The sequence below is a fragment of the Accipiter gentilis genome, unplaced genomic scaffold, assembly GCF_929443795.1.
Source record: "Accipiter gentilis unplaced genomic scaffold, bAccGen1.1, whole genome shotgun sequence".
Classification (NCBI taxonomy): Eukaryota; Metazoa; Chordata; class Aves; order Accipitriformes; family Accipitridae; genus Astur; species Astur gentilis.
The window spans coordinates 275013-297698 of record NW_026060884.1 but is presented as its reverse complement, the minus strand read 5'-3'; the positions used below and the strand labels follow the sequence as shown (position 1 = coordinate 297698).

The 22686-nt window shown below is 54.0% G+C and overlaps 1 protein-coding gene and 2 long non-coding RNA genes across 13 annotated transcripts in view; 2 read left to right on the top strand and 1 right to left on the bottom strand.

The window, feature by feature from the left end:
- LOC126037029 (electroneutral sodium bicarbonate exchanger 1-like) overlaps positions 1–22686 on the top strand; it is a 148972-nt gene that overhangs the window by 29649 nt on the left and 96637 nt on the right. The gene's annotated exons all lie outside the window — the stretch shown is intronic.
- Positions 4134–5520, top strand: LOC126037033 (uncharacterized). 2 transcript variants are annotated; one of them, XR_007505460.1, is made up of 5 exons: positions 4134–4184; positions 4292–4393; positions 4725–4827; positions 5073–5129; positions 5385–5520. It is a non-coding gene; the product is annotated as an uncharacterized LOC126037033 (long non-coding RNA). The 2 variants fall into 2 exon arrangements; XR_007505461.1 differs by lacking the exons at positions 5073–5129; positions 5385–5520 and adding an exon at positions 4931–5040.
- LOC126037036 (uncharacterized) lies at positions 14988–17469 on the bottom strand. Its single transcript, XR_007505463.1, has 2 exons — positions 17396–17469; positions 14988–15212 (listed from the first exon to the last, which is right to left on the bottom strand). It is a non-coding gene; the product is annotated as an uncharacterized LOC126037036 (long non-coding RNA).

The following is a 22686-nucleotide window of genomic DNA, read 5'->3' as shown; positions in this document are numbered from 1 at the left end:
GACTGCACTTCCACTTCTGCACCCTCTCTCTAAGCACCCCGTTTTTGCTCCCCCCCAGGCAGGTGGCCCTGGCTGCATGGCACAGAGCAGCTGCAGCTCCAGGAGGACTGGCAAGCAATGAAGCCCTGGCAGCTTTTGAAAATCAGCCACACCCGCAAAATCTTCTTGGTAAGAAGTGCCTTTGGCTCAGTGTGAGTGAAGGGACACCCGATGCGTGGGAATGACAGGGGCTCACGCTGTTCCCTAGGCAAAGGCCCTCAGGGAGCTTCAGTCCCCTGCGGGACCCTGATGCCCACCATCAGTCTCCTCCCCAGCGCAGCCTGGCTCCGTGCCCCGCTCTCACTGCACAGTCAAGATGCTCTGGGTGAGGCAATAAATCTCCCCTCCTCTCCTTCATCCTGCAGATGTTCACAAAATACCTCCAGTCCTCCGACCAGGCAGACATCATCCTCATGGCTATCAAGAGCTTGAGACACCCAAGCGCCTACAGCATCAGGCTGGCTGCCCACATGGTGGATGTCCTTGTGGCGGACCGTGCCTTCCAGCCGGGGCAGGTGAATAGCCCATGGGTGGCACAGCTGATGCTCCAGCCCACTGGGGGACTGTTCCTCCCCTGGCTCTGTGCCTGGCTAGCACTGATGCCGTCTCGAGCTGGCATACCGCACTAGGAACGGAAGCAGCTCCCAGTAGGAGCTGGGGAAATGGCCGCGCTCACCATGCTGACATCCCCACTCCCGCCCGTGTCTCCCCTCCAGGTGCTGAACGTTGTGTGGGCCATCTACAGAAGCCGGCCCTCCGTCAGGGCGGTGGTAGCCCGCAAAAGCCTGGACAGGGCCCTGGTGGTGCTTGTGCGCAAACACCCCAGGGAGTTGGTGGCCAGCCTGCTGCAGTGCTCCCCGACGTGCACCCGGTAAGGGGACCACCAGCCTTTGGGGGCTCCTCTCACACTAGGAGAGGGGCCCCAAGACCCTCCCGAGGGATTTCAGCCCGGCCATCCTCTGGGGTGTCCCTGCTGACAGAGCCCCGTGTCCCTGCAGTGTCGCCAGGGCCATGTGGAGGGCGATGATGTCTGACCTCCGGGCTGCGGACAAGGTGCTGAGGGAGCTGCTCAGCTTGCTGGTGAACCAGTCACTGCGCAAGACCTCCACCTCCACCAAGGACAACCCGCGCATCCTCTCCCTGGCTGTGAGTTGCTGGACGAAGCCTTGCTGACCTCCGGGGCTGATCTCAGCTGTCCGGGGCCCCTGCTCCCCTTCCCTGCCCGCCCCAAGGCTTTACCTCCCCAGGGATGAGGGGACATCTCAGCGTCCGGGTGTCTTCTGCAGGCAACCAGGGCGATAAGCGAGATCCTCCTGCAGCCTGTCTGCCTGTGGCAGGTGGAGGCAATTTTCCCCCAGCTTTTCCTGGCGCTGCTTTTCCAAGCGTCATTCACCACGGAGCTGACGCTGCAGGAAGTGCACATCTTCTGGACGGAGCACCGACAGGATCAGCTCACTCCCATCAGGTGCTCCATCCCTTTCCTCTCATCCCTGCCAACCACCCGGAGCCAAGCCAGGGTGGGAGCTAAGCATTTCTCCTTGTGCAGGTCTGCGGTGCAGTCCCTGAAAGTGCTGCTCTGCAGCATGGGCTTTGAGAGCCAGGTACTGGCCATCGAGGCGCAGGGTGGCTGGGACACCCTGCTCAGCTCCCAGACCCACCTCATGGGAGTGCGCATTATCGCCAGGTGAGAGCCCCTTCTCCCTGCTCCTTGGGGACAGGGTACCCCATGCCACCCCCTCCCTTGGGGCTGATGGCAGTGGGGTCCCCATTACTTGGAGAAAGTGGTACAGACTGGCGATGTCCAGGCTGGTGCAAACCCCCAAAAGCTGTGCCTGCCTGGCTCAGGCCTGACAGTGCCTCCTTCCCCGTCAGGGAGATGATGAAGATGCCAAGGCGCCTGCGCTCCGCCATCTTCTGCCATCTGGTAGAGCTCCTCCGGACAGAGGACCCCACCTGGCAGATGGTCGCTATGGTCTTCTTCATTGAGGTGAGCCTGATGGCACCACTCCAAGCTCCCCCCAATGCTCGGTTCTCCCATGCCCACCACTGTGGGGAAAGCTGGGGCAGTGGGTGGGCTCTGGTTGGTACCATGGAGGAGCAGATGAGCAAGCAATGTGCTGTGGTGTGGGGCACGGGGACTCTCTGCAATCCCTGCTGCCTCTCTCCGTCTGGGCTTGGTCTTGCCCTGCGTCCTTGTCCTGAGCTGATGGTTGGAGCCAGCACCACACCTCACCAGCTCCCACTGCCTGTGTTTCAGATGCTGGACTTTACCAACATCAGTGAAGAGCTGGTCCGTGCCCTGGAAATCTTCCCCATTTATCTGCAGAGCCAGTGCCTGGGGATGCCCAGCCTGGTGCTCAGGGCCATCCTCAGGCTCACCGAGAGGCCTGACACAGTGAGTAGGGGGCAGCCGGGACAGCAGCCCAGGGTGGAACAGTGGGTAACGTGGCAGCTCAGGCTTTCCTGGGCATTGTGGGCTGTGCTGGCTGCTGCCAGCTCTCCTGCCTCCCCGGCCCTCTGCCCCATGGCTGTGCCATGCCAAGGAGAGAAGCAGCAGTGCTGACGGGAACGGGCTCCCACTGCCAGCACGTCCCAGCAGGGATGCTGGCAGCAGAGCAACCGGCCTGAGCGTGGGGTCTGCAGGGCCTGGCCGTGAGGTGTTGAGCCCCAGGGTGAAACACAGCAGCCATGGCAGGGGCTGCTGGCAGCTTGGGCAGCTTTCCAGGCAGCGCCAGTCACCCACCAGCCTATCCAGGGGGGTCTGGTGGAGAAGGGGGCAGCCGAAGGGCTGGCAAGGAGCCAGTGCTGTCTGTCCTCCCCCTCTGTGCCCTGCTCTTCCCATGGGCATGCTGGTGAGCCCTGTCTGCCGGGACCTTGCCCTCGTAACCTGCACTGCCTGCAGAGAACCCAGTGGGGAGGCCGGTGTTCGTGGAGAGGGTTTTCACCCCTGTGATCGGTGGCTCCTTTACAAAAAGGAGGTGGCATGTCTCACACAGGAAAGGAAAGCCCTTATCCTGCTGCCGTACGTTATGGACCAGCTGCTGGATGATGACAGTGATGCCAGCGCCGCGGCCCTGCCCGTGCTTGGCAACATGCTCTGGCTGCTGGAGGGGAAGAGACTCAGCCTCACTGCCCTGGCACTGGCTGGAAAGCTCCTGCTGCTTTTCAACAATGTAAGGCTGGGGGAGAGCCCCATGTCCCCCTTCCTGGGCACCTCCATTCACGCCTCCCACTGCAGCCCCTGTGCTCTGCAGGGGGATGCTTTGCCCTGCAGTCCCCAGACCCCATTGCTGCCCTTGGTGGCTCCGTGCTGTGTCACAAACCCCCCACCAAGGACTCACTCCGGCTCGGCCTCCCTGCCGCAGCGGGGGACAGTGGTGGCAGGATGGCAGCAGGCGTGCTGAGCCCCACCAATGCACACCCTGCTCTGGCAGCATCCTCCAGCCTTCTGCAGGGCCTCCCTCTCTGGCCCTCAGCCCCGGAGACCCCAGTCTCCCTGGGCAGACCATCTGCATGCCGCAGCTCGCTGCCTTTTGCAGCAGGGCTGCCTGCAGCCATTTTGGGGATGTCTGTCTCCATGTCAGCCCCTTGCTTGCCATGGGCTTGTGGCTGAGGTCCTCCTCCCCTCTTCCCCCAGGAGCTGGACACGGTGCGGGAGCTCTCCATCCATCTCTTCCAAATTGCAATGGGGCTCGTGGTGGGTGCTGAAAAGAAGAAGATGAAGAAGGTGGTGTGGGACAGCCTGCTGCCGCTGCTCTTTCACCTGCATGACCAGGACGAGAGTGTGGCCAAGGTGGGATTCCCAACCTGACTGGTCCTTTGGGGAGGGCAATGCTGACACTGCACTGTGAGGTCTAGCTTGTTGAGTCCCTAGGAACAGGCAGAGCCCCCCTCCCTGCCCACTGCTGCCTTTTTCCTCCTGCTGCCTGGTGGATGGGCAGGTGGGTCCCTTTCCCACCCAGCTCCCTCCACACAGCCCCTGGCATGGGTCCCTGCAGCCCCAGAGACTGGACTACGGCTCCGCAGCAGCCTGGGGCCACCACAGCTGAAACGCTGAAGCCCCGACAGGCTTCCAGCCAGAGAGGGTGGCTGCCCTCCTCTTCCCCTGGGGTGCTGAACCTGCTGGCAGCATCAGTCCCCAGCTGGTGCGTCTTCCCTGCATGGTCCAGGACAGGCTCTGAGCCCCACCAGGAGGGAGGACACAGGGTCCTGTGCCCCCCATGGTGGTGGTAGCATCTGTGCTGCTCACCAGGCCTCCCAGGAAGCCCTCCGCAGCGCTGGCCAGTTCCTGAAGTGGAGGCAGCTGGTGCGACTGGCCGAGACGGCGCAGGCATGGAGGATCTGCGAGTGCTTGGTAAGCATAGCCCGAACACCCCTGGGATCTGCCCTGGGTAAGCCCTGCCCGTGCCCAGCAGAGGGGACCAAGGGCAGTGTCCCCACAGCTGCATGCACCCTCCTGGAACAGGCTCTGCTCCAGGCTGTCCTCACCTCCGGGGTCCCAAAGGGGACCCCGCCACCAGGATGGCACCCTAGCATTGCCTGGGAGCCCTCTGCTCCCTCCGAACCCCAATGCGGAGAGCGGAGAGCTGGGAATGTCCTGCTGGGGAGAAGAAGGGTGGTCCTTGGTGGAGGGATGGCCCAACGGGGGGGCCATCTCTGTGCCAACTCTGCACCCTTCTCTCCAGCTGGCCAGGAAGAGGAGCAGGGCCACGTACTACCTGTGGAAGAGCCAGACCTACCTGCGGAGCCCGCAGGAGTCCCTGCGGCTGGAGGCTGTCAGGTTCATCGGTGAGCCCCTAGCCCCAGGGTCCCTTTCTCTCCCAGGGTCCCTGTGTCCCAGTGCAGGACCTGTGGGGCACCCCTTCACTCTCTCCCACTCCTGCCTGCACAGGTAGGGCTGGCAGGAGGCTCATCCATCCCCTCCCCGATGCTGCACCCTGGGGTCAGCCCTCCCCAGGGAGCTGTGTGGCCAGACAGGCTGGCTGGTGGGTCCCTGATGGCCAGTGGGTCCCTGACATGCTGTGTCCCCCCAGGACTCCTTGGACGGGATGTGGATGAGCACAAGAACGAGCACAAGTACATCAGAGAGAGTGAGTGAGGGCAGCGGGGAGGAGGAAGGACCTTGGCATGGAGCTCCCCCCCCAGCCTGGGCAAGGGGGGCTCTGCTCCCAGCACATCTGTGGGAAGAGGGGTGTTTCGGGAGGGGCGTATTCCTAACCAGCAGCTTCCAGCTGAGCCATCTGCCCCCTGGTTCCCTCCTGGCCCTGGGAATCGTGAGGTGCAATGTGCCCTGCCTGGAAGGGATATGGGGCTGTCACCTCACCTCTGCTGCTTTGTCCCCACAGTCCTTCAAGGCCCAAGCAAAGACACCAGCCCCTTGGTCTCCTCCCTGGCAACTCAGACACTCCTCATCCTGGGACGAGGAAGGCTGAAGTCGAGGTTTAACCTACCACGGCTGAGTTTACAGATGACGAGGGCACGGATGAGGTCACACTCAGTCCCCAGAGAGGACTCTGCTCAGGCAGAGACAACGCTGGAGCCCCAGCCCTAGGATGCTCTGCAGGCTGGGGTATCTCCTCTTCCTGAGGTCTAACAGGAAAGGAGACACCTCAGCTGGAGGAGGACCTGGCAGCCTCCGGAGAGTGGCAGGACAGCCACTCTTTCCAGTGGTCTAGGACAACGCCTGTCCACGCGCTTCATCTTTGCCACAAAGCACCAGCTGCTCTGCTGGGCTGTTGAAACAGAGGGAAGGAGAAGGCCACGCCAAAGCTGAAGCCAAAGTTGAAACTGAAGCCTTCCCTCCCCTCTGCGGGGCCACGCCGGGGCGAATCCCTTTTTCTGCCTCCCACCGTCCAAGGATCCTGTGCTGCTTTGGGCTGACGTGGCCGAGCTCGGGAGCTACAAAGCCACCAATGCTCTGACTCCAGCAGCATCCTCCCCTCCACGTCCCCAGCAGGAAGGGCAGCTCTGCCTGCTGCCCGCACCGCAAGCTGCGCAGCCACTCCTGCCTGGGGATGTCAGAAGTCACAAGAGCCAGCAGGCCCGGGGGAGTTGTGGTAGCAGAGGGCCCTGCTTGCCACAGCACTTTGCCATCTCCTTCTCCAGGTTCGGGCACCAGGATGTCATCACGGGGCTGGACAGCCTGAGCCGGGAGTGCTGTGTGACGGCAGGGGGCCGGGACGGTACCGTGCGGCTCTGGAAGATCCCGGAGGAGTCGCAGCTTGTGTTTTACGGGCACCAGTAGGTCTGGGGCGGGAGAGGGGGCTGCAGGCAGGGGGGTCAGGCTGGGGCAGCGGTGTGCAGGTGCCAAGCATCACTAGGAGCCTGCCGGCACTGTGGGGATGCTGATGCCCCGGTGAGCCCTTGTCTCCTAAATAGGATCCCAAAGCATGCTCATAACTGATGGCAGTTGCCCCTTCTCTTCACAGGGGCTCCATCGATTGTATCCAGCTCATCAGTGAGGAGCACATGGTGTCAGGCGCCGATGACGGGTGAGCACAGGGCCGGGGTGGTGCCTGGGGTGCGCAGGCGGTGCCCCCCTCGGCCCCCTCGCCCCTTCCCTCCCTGGCAGGTCCCTAGCCCTGTGGGGGCTAACGAAAAAGAAGCCGCTGGCACTGGCCCGGCAGGCACATGGCATGCAGGATGCCCAGGGCCTGCAGCAGCCATACTGGATCTCAGCAGTGGCCGCCCTGCGCAACAGGGACCTCCTGGCTACAGGTGTGTGGCAGCTGCTTTGGAGTGGGGGTGTGGAGAGGGGGGCGTCCTGCTCCCTTACCTGGGTGGGAGTGCACGGCAGTCTTCTCTCTCTGCCCCAGGCTCCCACAGCGCCAGCGTGAAGCTCTGGAAGTGCGGTGAGGGATTTCGGAAGCTGGAGCCCCTCTGGGACATCCCGTTGGTATGGATGGGGAGGTGGGGGATTGGAGCTGGGCTTGGGGCATCTCTGGGCGGGGGCTCCCCTCCCTGGGCGGCAGGAGGAGGCTGCCAGAGCCCCTCACCCTGCCCTGTCCCCTCCAGGTGGGTTTTGTTAACAGCCTCAAGTTCTCTGCAGCCGGTGACTTCCTGGTGGCTGGCCTTGGACAGCAGCACCGGTACTGTCCCCCCTCCCTGGTGCTGCCCAGGGGCACAGCCCCCCCCTGCTCCTCCAAGGACCCGGCGGAGGGTAGCCCCCATCTCTGTCATCTGCAGGCTTGGCCGGTGGTGGAGAGTCAAAGAGGCCAAGAACAGCGTCTGCATCGTCCCTCTGAAGCGGAGGGCTGCAGCCCCCAGTCCCGAAGCCCCTGACAGCCCTGAAGCCCCCGACAGCTCCGAAGCCCCCGACAGCTCCTAGCCCCTGGCCCCAGAGGCGCTGGAGCCAGGTCACCAAACCCCTGTCCCTGGAGCTGCGCCCCGAGTCCTTTGTGCAACCATCTTCCTGGAGCCGGCAGGACGTGAGCAGGGGGTGTCGCATGGCCCCCTGATCCTGCTGGCCCCCCTATCATGATGTGGCTCTGCCCTCTGCGAGGGTCTACCCCTTTCCCTCAGGTTCAGCCTGACCTGAGCTCTGGAAGAGTCTTATTTAAAAAAAAACACAAACCAAACCCACTTTATTTACATAAATTACAAAATAAAATAATCACACTTTTGCTCACACTAAAAATCTACTCTTAAAAACGCGGTTGGGCTCAGCACAGCAAGGAGCCACAGCAAGGTCGTTGCTAGCAGAGCCTTGTGCTCTTAACACAGCGTTCCATTTTTATAGCTCTCATTTTTATAGCTTAAACCATGATAGAGACAGAGTCACAGCAGCACAGAATGGATGCTGAAAGAGACCTCTAGAGATCATCCAGCCCACCTCGGCTGCTCGAGCAAGGCCAACTGCAGCAGGCTGTGAGTCTGCTTCTCGAAGGTTCTATTGGCTGCGTTGCTCCCAGGTTGTGGAGCTCGCATGGCAAATGGGCAATGAAGAGGGATGAAGTTTCCAGGCACTTTCTGGCTGGTGCAGTGATTTTATTTTTTTTTTTCCTTCTGATTTTTTCTCCCCACTTCCTGGTCTTGCGGCTGCCCAACATGCAGCCAGAGAAGGGGAGGAGGGCCCCTGCCTGGCCTGCAGCTCCCTCCCTCGCCATTCTTAGGGTGATTTGGGGTTATTTTGCTGTGTCAGTGAGGCAAAGCTGGGCTCTTGGGGGCTGAGGTCAGTGGGACCCGAGGAAGGCCGTGATGGCCTTGAGGCTTTGAAGGGCTGTGCACCGAGCCCTGTCCCCGCTGGAGGGGACGCTGATGGTGTTCAAGACGAAGGCCTTGCAAGCCTTGTTGTCGTGTGTGCCCGTGTCCCCCCCGGCCCCCAAGGTCTGTCGTTGTCGCAGGGGCTCTGTGCTGCTTTCTGCGTGGGGCCGTGTCCGTGAGTCCTGCAGGGACCTGTCTGTCCTGGCTTCCCCACCAAAGGGCTGCTTCCCCTGGGGAAGGGGACAGGGGAGTCGTCCGCGTCCCGCCCCACCGTTGCCTGCCCCGCTGGTGGTGACTGGGCCCTGGGGTTGGCTGGGTTCCCCTCGGGGCTTGCTGGCTCGGATTTGGGGCTCAGTGGGGCTTTTGCACCTCTTGGGGGCTGTTTCTTGGTGCCCCCTGCTCTCCCTCCCCCTCCCACATAGGCACCAAGTGGTTCTGGAGAAACAGCTTTTCATTGAAAAGACAAGAGAAAAGGTCCCATCCAAGCTGGTCTGACCCCTCCCTAGCCACCCCCGCCCACCCCCCCTGCCATATACCCCACCCCTCCTCTCCCACCCCCCCACTCCCCCCATCTCCATCCCTTTCACCCCTGTCTAATCCCCCCCACACACACACCCTCACGTTGGCTGCCAGAGCCCTGCGCTTGCTGGGTGCCATTGGCAAGGAGCTCTGCGCCTGCCTCTTCCTCCACTTGCCGGCCGTGGCAGGTGGGGACGGTGGCAGGTCCATCCCCGCATCCTGCCACGGCTCCTGGGGCTCCATCCCGCCGCCGTTGACTATTTTGAGGCTCAGCGTGGCGTCGCTGAGCTCGGGGATGCAGTAGTCGGGGGTGAGCATCTCCTCAGGCAGCGAGAGCGAGCTTAAGTCGCGGTCGGGGGTGTCTGTGCTGGTGTCACCAGCGTCCTTGGGCACGGAGCTCCTGCTGGGAGCATCCTGGCTGACCCCCACTCCATCCAGGGAGCAACCGAAGAGCCTTAGGGCCTCTTCCAGGACCATCTCCTCGGACACTGCAAGGTTGCCTGCAGTGTCCCCAAGGGCTTCGTTGTTGGTGGCAGCGCAGGGGCTGGTGTGGACATCGCCGCCCGGGGGTGCCCCCACAGGGGTGGCCATGCTGGGGATGTTGATCTGTGCCAGCTGCCCCTCGCTGTGCTGGTAGCCAGGGATGGACACTGGCAGCTCCAGAGAGTCTGGGGCCACCCCACTCCTCTGGTTTTTGTAGGGTGTGAGGTATCATGGTTGGCCCTGGGGGGCCCCGCAGCCCCCGGCACCCCACAGGGCAGCACCCGGCAGAGAAGTGGCGCCTTGGCCGAGCGTGGGGGTGGCCGGTGGAGGCAGGTCAGTGGTTGTCCACGGGATGCGGAAGACCCGGGGGTCAAAGAGGCAGCCACATGGAGCCCTCTGCAGACCTGTGTGGGTGAGGGGGGAGCCGTGCAGGGCCGGGGGGACTGTCCAGGGGCACCCGCCGAGCCGGCACCGATGGCTGACATCCCCCAGCTCTGGGCCAGGGGCGTGGGGAGCTTGTGGCCGTGGCGATCCCCACGGGGTGAGCCGCTGTGCCGGTGGGACGGGGTTGCAAATCGGGGAGGAGACTCGCATCTAGGAGGTGAAAGGGGAGAGGTGGCCCCAAATATTTGGGGAATTCTCTGCAGATGGGCTGCAAGATTCTCTGCGGGTGCAAATGCTCTTGGCTTTCAACAGTATTTTTCCGGTGGGGGAAGAAGAACAAGTTGATTCACCTGAGCCGAGTGGGCACCAAGCTGCAGCCGCAGCCTCCTTGAGCCAGATGGCAAATGCGTTTGTGACCGTTGCCCGCGCTTCTGTTCGCTGCGTTGACCAGAGCGAGGCAGAAATAGGAAAAAGGACCTCGAGGGCGCGAAGGAAGGTCACGCGGTGTCGCTCGGTGGCACGCTTTCCCCCAGCCCTCGCTCCAGTAGTGCTGTCAGGTCTTTCAGTCTCCTGCTGGGAAAAGCAGCAGCTCTGGATCCCCCTGGGAGGGGGCGGCCCTTTCCCTGGGTGCGTGACACCCCGGAGGAGACGGTACCCGCCGCCACGTGCTCCCAGAAAAGGACTGGATTCTGCCCAACGTCCGGTGTCGGGGCGCTGGGGCTGTTTGCGCTCTACGGGATCCCAGGGATGGGGTTAGTACATCCCCTCCTCGTGCTTGGAGGATTCGGCGCTAGCAAGGACACCCCAAGGGTACCAAGGACACAGGCCTCTCGCTCCCGCTGTGTGAACAGTGTGTGGCCTGGGGGAGTCGGGACAACTGCCGTGAACCGGAGGCCAAAGATATCTCCTGGCCTGTATCCTGGTAATCAAAGAGATTGCGCTCTGTTCGTGAGGCACCTCTGGCTGCAAGATTGTGCAAGGCCATCTGCCGCGTAACTTGTGGCAGGGACCGATGCTGGGGGCGTGAAGGCAAGCGCGCTTCTAAAAGCATAAAACTCCGTTTCATTTCAGAGCGCAGCTGAGCCACCCTGCTCCTCAAGACTCTGCCATCTGCACCGACCGCTGTGGCTGGGACTGGGCAGTGCTGCACAGCCCAAAGGCCACCAAGTCACACCCGTGTCCCTGCTGCTTTGCCGGGAGCTTCTGCGATGCGAGCGATGTTCTGGGGGCTGATCTCTTGGACTGCAGCTACTCTGTCCCTGACCGGCAGCTGGCCAGGAGGGTTGTGTCCAGGGTGGAATTCCACCTCTCTGACAAGAACCTGGCCAAGGATGCTTTCATCCTGAAACATGTCCAGAAGAACAAGATGGGCTTCGTCAGCATCAAACGGCTGACGTCCTTGAAGAAGGTAGGCAGAGCGTTGCGTTGGCCAGCCGAGGTGGGAAGTGGCCTCCACGTGGAAGACGCCTGGGTGTCTGGGTGTGCTCTGGCTGTCTGCCATGGCCAAAACACTGCTGTGTTATCAACAGCTTTCTAGCTACCAGTACAGAGCACAGCACTACGAGGGCTGCTGTGGGGTAAAGGAACTCCAACTCAGCCAGATCCAATACAGAAGGAAAGTGGAGGAACAACAGAGGGAGCAGCCCAGGGACACAGAGCCCCAGGTCTCATCTGGCCGCTCCTGTGACCATACGGTGTACGCAAAATGAAATACCTGAAGTGCTCCCTTAGATGCAGTTTACAGCCAGGGGACAAGAAGGTGGCAGTTCTGCATTTTGCAGCTCCCAGGCTGATGGCAGAGCCAAAGCAAAAAAAACAAACCCAAAACCAAACCAACCAAGAGAGGTAAAACTGGAGCGCAGGGAGCAAATGCTTTTCTTTCACCTTAGGCCAACTGCTCGGACGCTCTCTATGCTGCCCTGCCGCAGAGGGCATCCCTCTCGTACCAGTAAGAGACATAAGAGTGAATTAAAGCCAGGACCCCAAACCACACCAAAAACCTGGTCATGATGAAGAAGAAAGTGGAGAATGCATCAAATATAACAGAAAATTATTTTGGACATTCCCAGTTTACATTTGAAAAAAAGAGGAAAAAAAAGAGGAGGAATTAGGTATTAAAAGAAGAGCACTGAATGATAAAGCCATAGCAGTCCCTCTACCACTACAAACCCACACCCCCCCACACGCATGTACGCACACAGACTGAACACCACCAAACTCCCCGTGACTGTGACGTTCCCCTCAGCTTGCTGGTCTAGAGATACTGAATGCCTGAAGCACACCAAGGATAACTGAAAACATCTGCATGGCTTTAATGGGAATCCTCCAACTGAAACAAAGCACTTTCTCCCTCTGTCTGCGTTGGCACATCCCCGAGTCACGCTCTCACTCCTCTCCTTCAAAGTCAAGATTCCTAAACGGGAAAAGCGGGAGTGGGGAAAGGCGAAGGGAAGAGAAAAAGAGGGAGAGCATCATCAGTGGAAGACCTGCCAGCTGCTGCTCATTCAGCCCTGTTTGGGGGACCACCCCAGCAGAGAGGAGCTGGTTTGCATGCCACGGTCCTCACTGCCTGTTCCCAGGGACAGGCCGTTTGCTCAGCCTTGCCGGCCAAAGCGTGTGAAAAGCGTAGGTGTGCGCCGTCGCTTGCAGAGGAGCACGGTCACGTTCACGTGCAATCCTTTACCTTTTTCCTCCCTGGATTCAAAGGGTTTCTGTCTTCAAAGTGAGAGCCTTCCATACGGTCATTTGTGACATTTCATCCAGGATAACAATCTCAGAAGGATCAGTCCTGCAATAAATATTTTACATAGCAATCCGTGATTATGGGAACTGATGCCACCAAGGGCATTAGCATCAGCAAGAGGAACAGCGGAGCCCCGAGAATCAAAGCTCCGCATAAGCGTGGGAGGTTTTGCTGGATGAGGAGTTTTGGGAGGCAAGCCGGGGAGCTGCAGAGCAACAGCTCTGTGCAAAGGCTCTTGCTGGGGCTTAGCCCCGGTCCAGGTTCCTAAGCCACTGCTGGTACAGATCACGCCTGCAACTCCTCATGTGTAAGTATGAGGATCTCCAGCTACCGTAAAGGCACTGATGAGGCAAGGTTTGGGGGTCAAACGCGAGTGCTGCAGCCACTCTGCTTGGGGTCAGAGCCCTGCAATCACCTCCTGCAGCCCTGCCCCTACCCAGCTCCCTCCACACAGCCCCTGGCATGGGTCCCTGCAGCCCTAGAGACTGGACTACGGCTCCGCAGCAGCCTGGGGCCACCAAAGCTGAAACGCTGAAGCCCCGACAGGCTTCCAGCCAGAGAGGGTGGCTGCCCTCCTCTTCCCCTGGGGTGCTGAACCTGCTGGCAGCATCAGTCCCCAGCTGGTGCGTCTTGCGTACATCTTTCTCAATTAAATGTACAGTGGATGTCTTCTCGTTCAGCTAGTCTGGAGCTTAAAAAGCAGCTTAAAAATACTGGACAGGGTAATTTTTGGTGGACATGGCCAGAGCCTGCATGTTCTTGAGAGAAACTTTGGAAGAAGACCTAAGCCTTAAGGCACTGCCCTGAGGGGGTCTCCTTCCATGACGCAAATGCTGCTCTGGAGCATGGCGAGCTCTGTCCCAGCAGTGCCCAGTGCCTTCCCCTGCCTGCTGTCACAGGATGGCCACACGGGAGAACTGTGGCCAAGCTGCTGGAGCACTCCGGCCTTACAACACCAGAAGGGCTCAGGAGGAGAGTGTGGCGGTGGAAAGAGCAGCTCTGGACACAGCAGGCGCTGGGGCTCCCTGGCAGTGCTGCTGTTCCGGGACTCTGCACACAAGCACTGCCCCTGCAGTTCCAGAAGTGGACTCGGAGAAAGGATTGTGGACAAACAGGTCGCTGCAGGATCCTTTGGGGCGGCTCCTCCTTCACACAGGCTCTGGGTCACACTAGATCAGTAGATACTGAATTAGAAATGGGATGGATAATGACATTTCTTTGTGGACAACATGATTCCAAGGAAGAAAACCTGGAAACACGAAACAAACCGACTACCAACCACAGGTAGTCATACTCGGGCCACGCTCGGAGCTGGGCACCCCAGGGGTAGATGGTGGCTGAAGAAACCCTCAGGCACAGGGAAGGGGAGGGAGTCCATGCTGACCAGCATGCTAGGAGGCAGCAGGCAGTGCTCAACAGCCCACCCCTCGCCTCCTTCTCGGAAAACACCCCACTGGACTCTGCTTAGTCCAACCTGGCCCCGCAGCACTCGACGAAAGGCAGAGCAACAGCAGAGCTGGCCAGGAAGCAGGGGGCTGCGGCTGGACCCCCCAACCCCTCTATTACTTGCTCTCTCTAGTTTCTGCAGTTGCAGAAGCAGTAGCAAGAAGTTACACCAACCCACTGCAGTAGCAGAAGCGGAGGCGACTTCACATGAACCACTTCTTTGCTTAGACCTAACAAGTAAAACCACAGGAGACGTTAATTCCTGCAATGGAACGTCTTGCTCAAAGTTACTAACCGTACACAGTCTCAACGCAGAGCTGCTCCTCTTTAAGGAGACTGATCATGCATCCCTCACCCCCTCCAGCTGGACCTCCAAGCCACACACACAGCAACCAGCTAAGAAAGCAGACAGAAAACAGCAAAGTTTGCAGGAAGTCTGGCATCAAGGAGCCTCCCTCACCTTCAAGTCCAAGGTATTTTCTGGCTCTGGTCATCTTGTGTTCAGCACAATCACAATTAAATACATTCAGTATTGGGTTTAGGGTCTTAGGGGGATGTATTGTGGCAGAAGCAAGAGAAAACAATGCATTTGTTACTGGGGTTTGTTTTAGTTTAGGCATTTACTTACCTGGGGTTTGTCGATAACCCTGAGGATCTTGCAAAGCTAGCACCGATTGCTTTGCTTTTCAGTAAAAACAAAAATGAGAAAGAAGGCCACATACAGCTTTTCTCTCCTTCAGGTATTCCAGAAAGAACTTGCCCTACTACCAGCTCCATCTGGCAAACGAATAAAAACCTCTGTCCCCAGATGATCAGCGATAAGACACTATGCCAGGAAGCGATGTGATGATGCAATTGCTAACAGCTAAGAAGCGCTGCTTCTAGCACTGACTCTTGGTGACCTGCGCTGGACCAGATTCAGACAGGACTGCTAGAGCCAACAGCAGCTGCAAAGTTATAACCGCAGATGTTTCCCAGAGCATAGAAAAGCCTGCTGGAGGGATTCACCCTAAAGGACAGGAACCACGCTTGGCAATACTGTCTCTAGCTTGGGCTGCTTCCTTCTGAGTATTGTAGGGAGAGGAGTCTTTATGCATGAGGAACTTGCCTTTCAATCACTTTGACAGAAGACTTGCTCCATAAACAAAGGAAAACACTTCAGTTGAACTGGTGCAGTTTGAACTTTATTTAAAACAGCTGTAATCTAATCTGCATAGTGCTGGGGCAGCATCCAACCTCTGCAATAGCCAGGGAAACTCCAGAACAGCAACATCTCTCTGCACGCGGCCAAGCGCTGAGTCAGGGTACATTAAAATAAAGCGTGTAATCTGACCCATGCTGGATCAAGTCCAGGAAACTAGTAACCTGACTTCTTCCTAAACTTCTTCTTAACACCCTAAGAGTGTGTGGGGGGAAACAACAACAACAAAGCACAATTAGAAGATAATTCTGCAAAGCAAGAGTTAAAAAAAATAAATCCATGTACAGGCATATACTTTGATATCAATTAGCTAGGTTAGTTTGAGACCAGCTGCAGAAATGCATGTGCTGACTAGAGGTTAAGGGCACAACAGCCTTTAACAGGTCAAGTGGAAGAATTTGTTTAAAAGCATGGTAATATTACAGGCTTGTAGACCATTACAAAACACTTTTCATAGTTGCTTTGCCGTTTATCTCATCACCTACTTCAGCTTTAATTCCTTCAAATTAACGATGGAGTTTTATTTACACAAGTGCTGAAGTTGTATACCTACTGTAACTAGTACACAGACTTGACAGTATTGAAAGACCATGGTTTTAACCCAGGTCACAAAACCAAGGTAACCATTTTATAAACTCAGGGTGTAGCTCTGCTAAAAGCCACTGAAGTAACATAGGTTCTCTTTCTTAATTTTAACCTGTGAGTAAACCTAAGCCTTGCACTCTTAAGTTTTGGGGTTTTTTTCGAGGGGAGAAGGAGGAGTAAGACCTCTCAAACCCACTAAGGCACATTTTCTAAGAGATGAATTGCACTTGAAGCAAGCTGGAAACCAGAGGTAATAAGGAAAAAAGGTAAGTATACGGTCATGGTCATGCTTTCTCCACAAGTTTGGAATACCAGCAGTAGGGGGAATGCTGGAGAATGAAGACCGTGCAAGGTAGCTACATGCCCCTTCGGTCTTGTCACTAGGGTTTGAGGTGGATGCTTAAAATGATCAGAGCTCAGAATTGCGGTTTAAGCCAAGCAACTAATTTTAAAAGAAGTCAGGGGTATCTGTTGTCCGCACAGCAAAATGGGACTTCAGCTGTCAGCGCAGTTTGCAAGCTGCACTATTCAGAGGGTGTTAATTCAAAACCTGGAAATACTAGAAGCAGGAAAGCAGTGTTCCTAGTCTCCTCAAATTTACTCTACCATGACATCATCATTTTGTAGAACATACTTTTTCTGGCACTGCCCTGCCCGCCTTACATTTGGTTTACTTGTTTGGGGTTTTTAAGCAGATCCCACATGCATTAAAAAAAATTAATAATAATTAAAAAAAAATCTTTTTGGAAGACAGTATTTTACAGTACATACGAAAATTCTCTGGAAAAACATACAACTTCATTTACAAAAACACCAAGTTATAAAGAAGTTACAATAGAGAGAGAGCACAACATTTGTTTCACGGGATCAGAATTTCTCCCCACCCCTCAAAAAACCCTCATGCACTTAACTGGGTAAGCAGTGTTACCAGTTTACAGAATCGGAACTTCAGACTACTACAAGTTTTCATGTAACCACGTAGAACAGCTTTCAGGGTTTATCTGAAAACACTCTCTGCATGCCAATTCCTTTCAAGACTCTCCCTTGCAGGTGGGTAGCAGTGCCACAACAGCCTTGGCTATTGCAATGTTTAAGTACATCTTCAGCTGTGTGTTCCGAGTTTAGCTTTCCTACCCAGCGACAACAAAAAAAGCCCTCAAGTCTCATGCTGGAGCAGTCTCAAGACAAAAATCAGATACAACGGCATGGGACACGTCTATCATCTCCATACCTTGGTAGCATCCTCTGCTGCGTTGTCTTCAATACCACAATTATTTATGGGCCTCCATGGGAGGCAATACTTGTGTAGCGCGTGGCCGTGTTAGGCAGGGGACAGCTGCTAGCTGAGGAAGCTGAGCACCATTGTGATAGATGCCCAGGAGTGTATGTGCCAACCGGGAAAATAGTTTAGGAGAAGAACAATATATGCACATGCACTAGGAAAGCACAAATGAATACAAGCACGTTCAGACACACTTGACACCACAACGTGGTTGCAGTAACTAGTTAACCTGTTTAACTACATTCTGAATCCAAGTCACAGGGCAGCTTGGTTTTTGTGGCTTTTCCAAAGCTGTTTCAGCTAGTGACAGTCAAGACTTCTAAAAAGACTAATAGGGATAACTCTTACAAGAACATATTTGGGAAATGAAGGCTGAAAGAAGTTAAACTAAAAAGCATATTTTTGTTTACATCAATAAACGCGTAGAGTACTGATGTGAGGTAGTCTAGGCACTAGCAGAGTCCATTCAGCTTTTCAGTTAGCCCACTGAGTAAAACCCCTTCCTAATTACATTGTCTGTAGATCTGCTGCTGACATCTTCTGGACTGCCGCCGCCTTTGAATGCTGAATCCTGGCCAGTTAACTAGAAGAACAGAATACACAGACTCAAAATAATTGCTATACTGAAGTTACCTTCATATTTGAGTACAGCTTCCAGTCAACACATTAACTGTGTTAGTGGCCATTCTTAAAACAACATTTAGACAACACTCCCCTTACCGCACAGGAATCTCAAGCCTCGCAAGAAGTCGTACTACCCAAACCTTGAAATCTGTACCTGAAGTATTCAATAGTAGGTAACAGTTCTGCAAGCTGATTCTTTACAAGTGTCAAAATGGAGTTTTTTCTAGTTGTTCTTTGCCTCAAATCAGAGGTCAAGCCACGCAAACAGCTGTTTAAGGAGAGTTATGTATAGCAAGAAAACAAATCAAGCATTAATCAAAAGCTCCCACAAAACCCAGATTTAACAAGCAACTCCACACGGTCGTTTCAGCAGTGGACAACCTGTTGAGTAGGCTGCTGATTTCTAAAGCAGCAAAACTATCAAGAGGCATTCGAAAATCATCTGCCAGAACAAGATTAGCTCATACGTCTACATTTATAACATTCATGTCCTCTTCCTTTTGAGATTTGGGTTTTTTCTGAATGAAGAACTGTTTCCAGTTCATTGAGCAATGGGTCAGTGCAGTAATATACAAGTACAGTAGTATTTAGAGAGCCTGCCACCAGACCAAAACCAGTCACTAGTGCCAGATCTCGGGGGAAAAAAATTGTTTAATAGCTATACAGTCCGTTCAAGACAATTTCTCACACCTACATCCTAGTAAAACTAGCATTATGCTTAAATTTAGATTCCTGAATCCATTGGGGATGTATATATGCATTTCTTCTCGGTTATGTCATGCATTGTACATCAAGAATTAATTCTACTTCAAACCCTCCCTGGCCTAGCCCCCCTTCCTTACCTTTTCTCCGTCTGCTAGTGTTTTGGGGCGTTCTTCTGATGGAGGTGAATGAGGTCCTTCAGTGGTCACTGAATAAGGTCGTTTAGGTGCACTGTTCTTAGGATCTGTAATTCCAGTCCCACTTAATTCATGCTGTCCTTGGACAAAACGTCCTCCTGGTTGAGAAACTGTGTTACGTCCTGGAATGGTGCTACCAACTAGAGGTCCCAATGTTCTTATTGCAACTGTAGCCTCCACTTCTGTAAGAGACACCGCGCTTCTAGAGTTCAGCCGTGAAATTAAAGACTGCATTCCACCCACCACGTCAATACATACTTGAATCAGTAACAGGAATGGAGAGTCCCTTAGACACTGATGGCTCAGCTACACGAGGTAGCTTCTCTCTCTTGTTAGCACCGTTAGATTTCTGGTACGCAGCATTTCTGTAAGAGTCAGATGCTAGAGTTATAAAAAGCTCGTTTGTAAAATACTATACATTTCCTTTCCAGAAAGCCCATGCAAGACAAATGTCTGTCTTCTTAGTTCATTGTCACAGCTCTACCAAACAACAAACTCCCAGGCAATCTAGCACGAGATCTTCATTTTGACCGCTGAACTTCAGACCGCAAATTTAAACTTCAGCGTTTTCTTTAGTCAGTCTCTATGTACTTGCACTGTCTTCCAGCTTAGTACCTCCAGCACTCTGTACTGCTTTCCATGAATGGATCTGCTCTACCCATACGGGCATCCCATTTTATTTTAGTTTTAGTGCCACTCCTCCAGTACCAAATGGTCTGAACACAGCAGGCATTACACATTTGGTACTCTTGGGCTATTACTCTCAAGATTACATATTCCTCCTGGGCTGAAGTAGCTTATGAACAAGCAGACCTCCCAGGAAGTGACACACACTTTTACTGCCCGAGTTCTCATACTGCTGCACCAAGGCAGCAGCAGCTCTAGTGTTGCTGTGATCAAGATCAGCACTTCGTTAGAACATCATACTGCTTGGCATTAACCATACTTTTTGTTAGAAAGAACAAAATTACCTACATGGAAAACACTCCGGCTTCAAGTTACACACTAACCCAAGGAGATCTACATTCAAGACCAAATAATTCCTCCGGTATCCACTTCTCCTTTCTTCCGACATGTCTTCATGGATATTAAATTCATTTTTTCAAGGATTTCTTTAACCTGCCTCCCCCCACGTGCCCAAAGGAGATGACAGCTTTCTTCCTGAAGCCATTAGAGCCCTCCACGTGCTTATGAACAACACAGATTCAAACAAGAAATCCCAGACCTCATTCCCATCGCGAGTCAGTTAAAAAGCAGCTTCTTCACAGCTTTAAGGTTATGGTGCTAACCTTTCTCTCTCGGCTGGAGAGGTGTCCACTTTAGCAATCTTATGTGATGAAGAGGAATTTTCCGGTGTTCTGGAGCCCGTGTCTCCGGAACTGTCCAAACAGCTTCCATCTGAAGAAGTCCTTTTGCGCTGAAGCCCACCAGCATTTTGACTAGTACCTGGCATGCTTTGCTGAAACAACAACATCAAAATAATGAAGTCTTCAAGTAATTATTAAAGGAAAAAAAAAATATTGCCAGAAGAGCCCAATTTTTAATATACCTTCTTTCTTTTCGGTAAGGTTTCTGCAGGCAAAAAATGGTGGAGGTGCTTTCTCTTCACATGAGCTGCCTCAATCTTCACACCTTCCTTTAGCACATTGAGGTGGTTAGCCTGGCTGTAAACTAACAGGAAATTTAGTGTTGTAGCTCAGTGGGAATGTTTGCATTGGGTATTTGTCAAAGTTGTTGACATGATTTACATTTGCCACAACATTCAAACATAGTGCCACTGGATGTAACGTACAAGACAAGCATCGGTTCGGGTAACAGTGCAAGTCTGAGGAAGTCACCCCACCTGGCCTGAAACTCAGACAAGCGTTTCGATGCCTTTTTTCTGTGCATGTCTCATATCCCAAAGCATGAGCTAAAAAGAAGGTCTGCTTTTACTGCATTTACTCATGTTGTCTGAGCAACACAACACACAGCTCATGCTGGTACCATGGAGAAATGTTTGTTTGCACTGATGAAGAGTTTAAAGGAGTCCACTGCTTAGAACTTTTTGTCCAAACACACTCGTCACTCCCGAAGAGTAACCCGATTTCCTTAGTTTGTCGTTACGATAGCAAGGCATAAGCCTCACAGCACACGTGCACTTCTGAAAGGCACAAGAGCAGTCAGCTTGGGAAGAAGTAAACAGACTTTGGAACCAAAGACCTGTACTTTCAAATGACTGCTCCCCCCCAAGCCCCTTTATTCTAGCATTATCTAACAACGCTTGCGATATGACTTTATTTCTGCATCTATCAAAAGGAATAAAGGAAGATGAACACGGAGCTTGACGTGCAAGACTGCATGTCATTACAATGTGACCACTCACTGCCTTTCAAAGTTCTGGGATGGTATCGTACAGAAACTGTTATTTTGGAAACAATACTGTCAGCAGGCATTCACAACTTCTTTTAGAGCCTGATACAGTTAATTCCCACTTCCAAAGTTCAGTAACTGACAACTGCTTTTGACAAGTGTAGCTACACCCAGTAAACGGGCATCTCTCTCCTGGCTTCACATCTGACTGTCCACTTCAGGAATCGCAGTTCCTTTCTGATCGTTCACTATGATCTGCAGAACTGTTATTTCACATATGGGATATGGTACATAGGGCTGTAGTACACACTTCTGTTTCAAGGTGGACTTACATTGCCAAAGTGTCAAAATAGTATGTTTCTAAGGCTAATCTTCTACGTGTCACGCTCTACAGAAATAGCTAATAGCTAATACCAGAAGGAAGCACAATTCACTTTGTGAAGCAACTTGCACTAGAATTAAAAATCGAAACCCTACGAGACTAGAGCAAAATAGAGGCTTACCTGTATCCTTGTGTCGTGGTTTCAGCCCGGCCGGTAACAAAGGACCACGCAGCCGCTCGCTCACTCCTCCGCCCCCCTCCGGTGGGATGGGGAGGAGACGGAGGAGAGAAAAGGAAAAGAAACTGGAACCTCGAGGGTTGAGATAAAGGCAGTTTACTGGGACAAACACAAAAGAGATTACAACAACAACAACGGCACTAATGAAAAAAAAAGTATACAAAAAGAGTGATGCACAGTGCAACTGCTCACCACCCGGGACCCGACGCTCCGCCACTTCCCCCACCGAAAAAACAGAGGCCACCCCCCGGCCCGCTCCCCATTTATATACTGGGCAGGATGTCACATGGTATGGAATAGCTCCTTGGCTAGTTCAGGTCAGCTGCCCCGGCTATGCCCCCACCTCCCAGGTTCCTGTAAAAATTAACTCTATCCCAGCTGAACCCAGGACATTATCCACCCCTTATTCTATACCACCTACATCATGCCCAGATCTTACTTTTTTTTATTTTTTTCCAATCAACCACTACAACTTTCCTTGTCTTATATATAAGTATATGGACTCCACCCCCTGACCTCGCACACACACACACGGTGTTCCTTTAGCCTACGGGCTATCCCTCTAATGTGTCCATCAATTTTGGGGCTCTATCTGTTGTAACAGTTCTTCAGGATAAGAGAGAGATGGTGTGAGATGTTGGGTTGTTGTACGCTGCCTCTGGAACTTGTGGCTAGTACATTTGGTGCAACTCATGCCCCTGGTCTGCAGGTCGAAGATGTTGATCTTGAGGAAATTGGTGGGTGCCAGTTCAAGTTCTATCGCTGTTGTACTTGGCTCAGTTTCAAAAGTCCATCCTGTAGTCATTTGGATAATTCTCACAATAATACCCTTGATATGGCATATAGACACTATAGATACAATGACATGCATTGGCAGGTTATTTAGCAGTTAAATATCATACAGCCCAATTCACTGGCTATTCTCTCCCAAAATCAAATCTCCCTGAGGTACACATCGAACCTCCCCATCCTTCTGCATCACCCACCAGGTGTACCCAGGTCCTTGAGCAAAAACAACCCCTTGAATGGGTTTGCTTCTGCTTGAGGGAGTACTAACCCAGACTGTCTTTCCTAACATACTCCTCATGCGCACTACAGGGACTTTATCCCCTTCTACAGTATGTGGATCTCTTGGTTGGGCGGGGCCAGCCCGATTGGCGGATCCTCTAGTATTAACTAACCAGGTGGCTTTTGTTAAATGTGTATCCCAATGCTTGAAAGTTCCACCCCCCATCGCTCTCAATGTAGTTTTCAGCAGTCCATTGTACCGTTCAATTTTTCCGGAGGCTGGTGCGTGATAAGGGATGTGATACACCCACTCAATGCCATGTTCTTTGGCCCAGGTGTCTACGAGGTTGTTTCGGAAG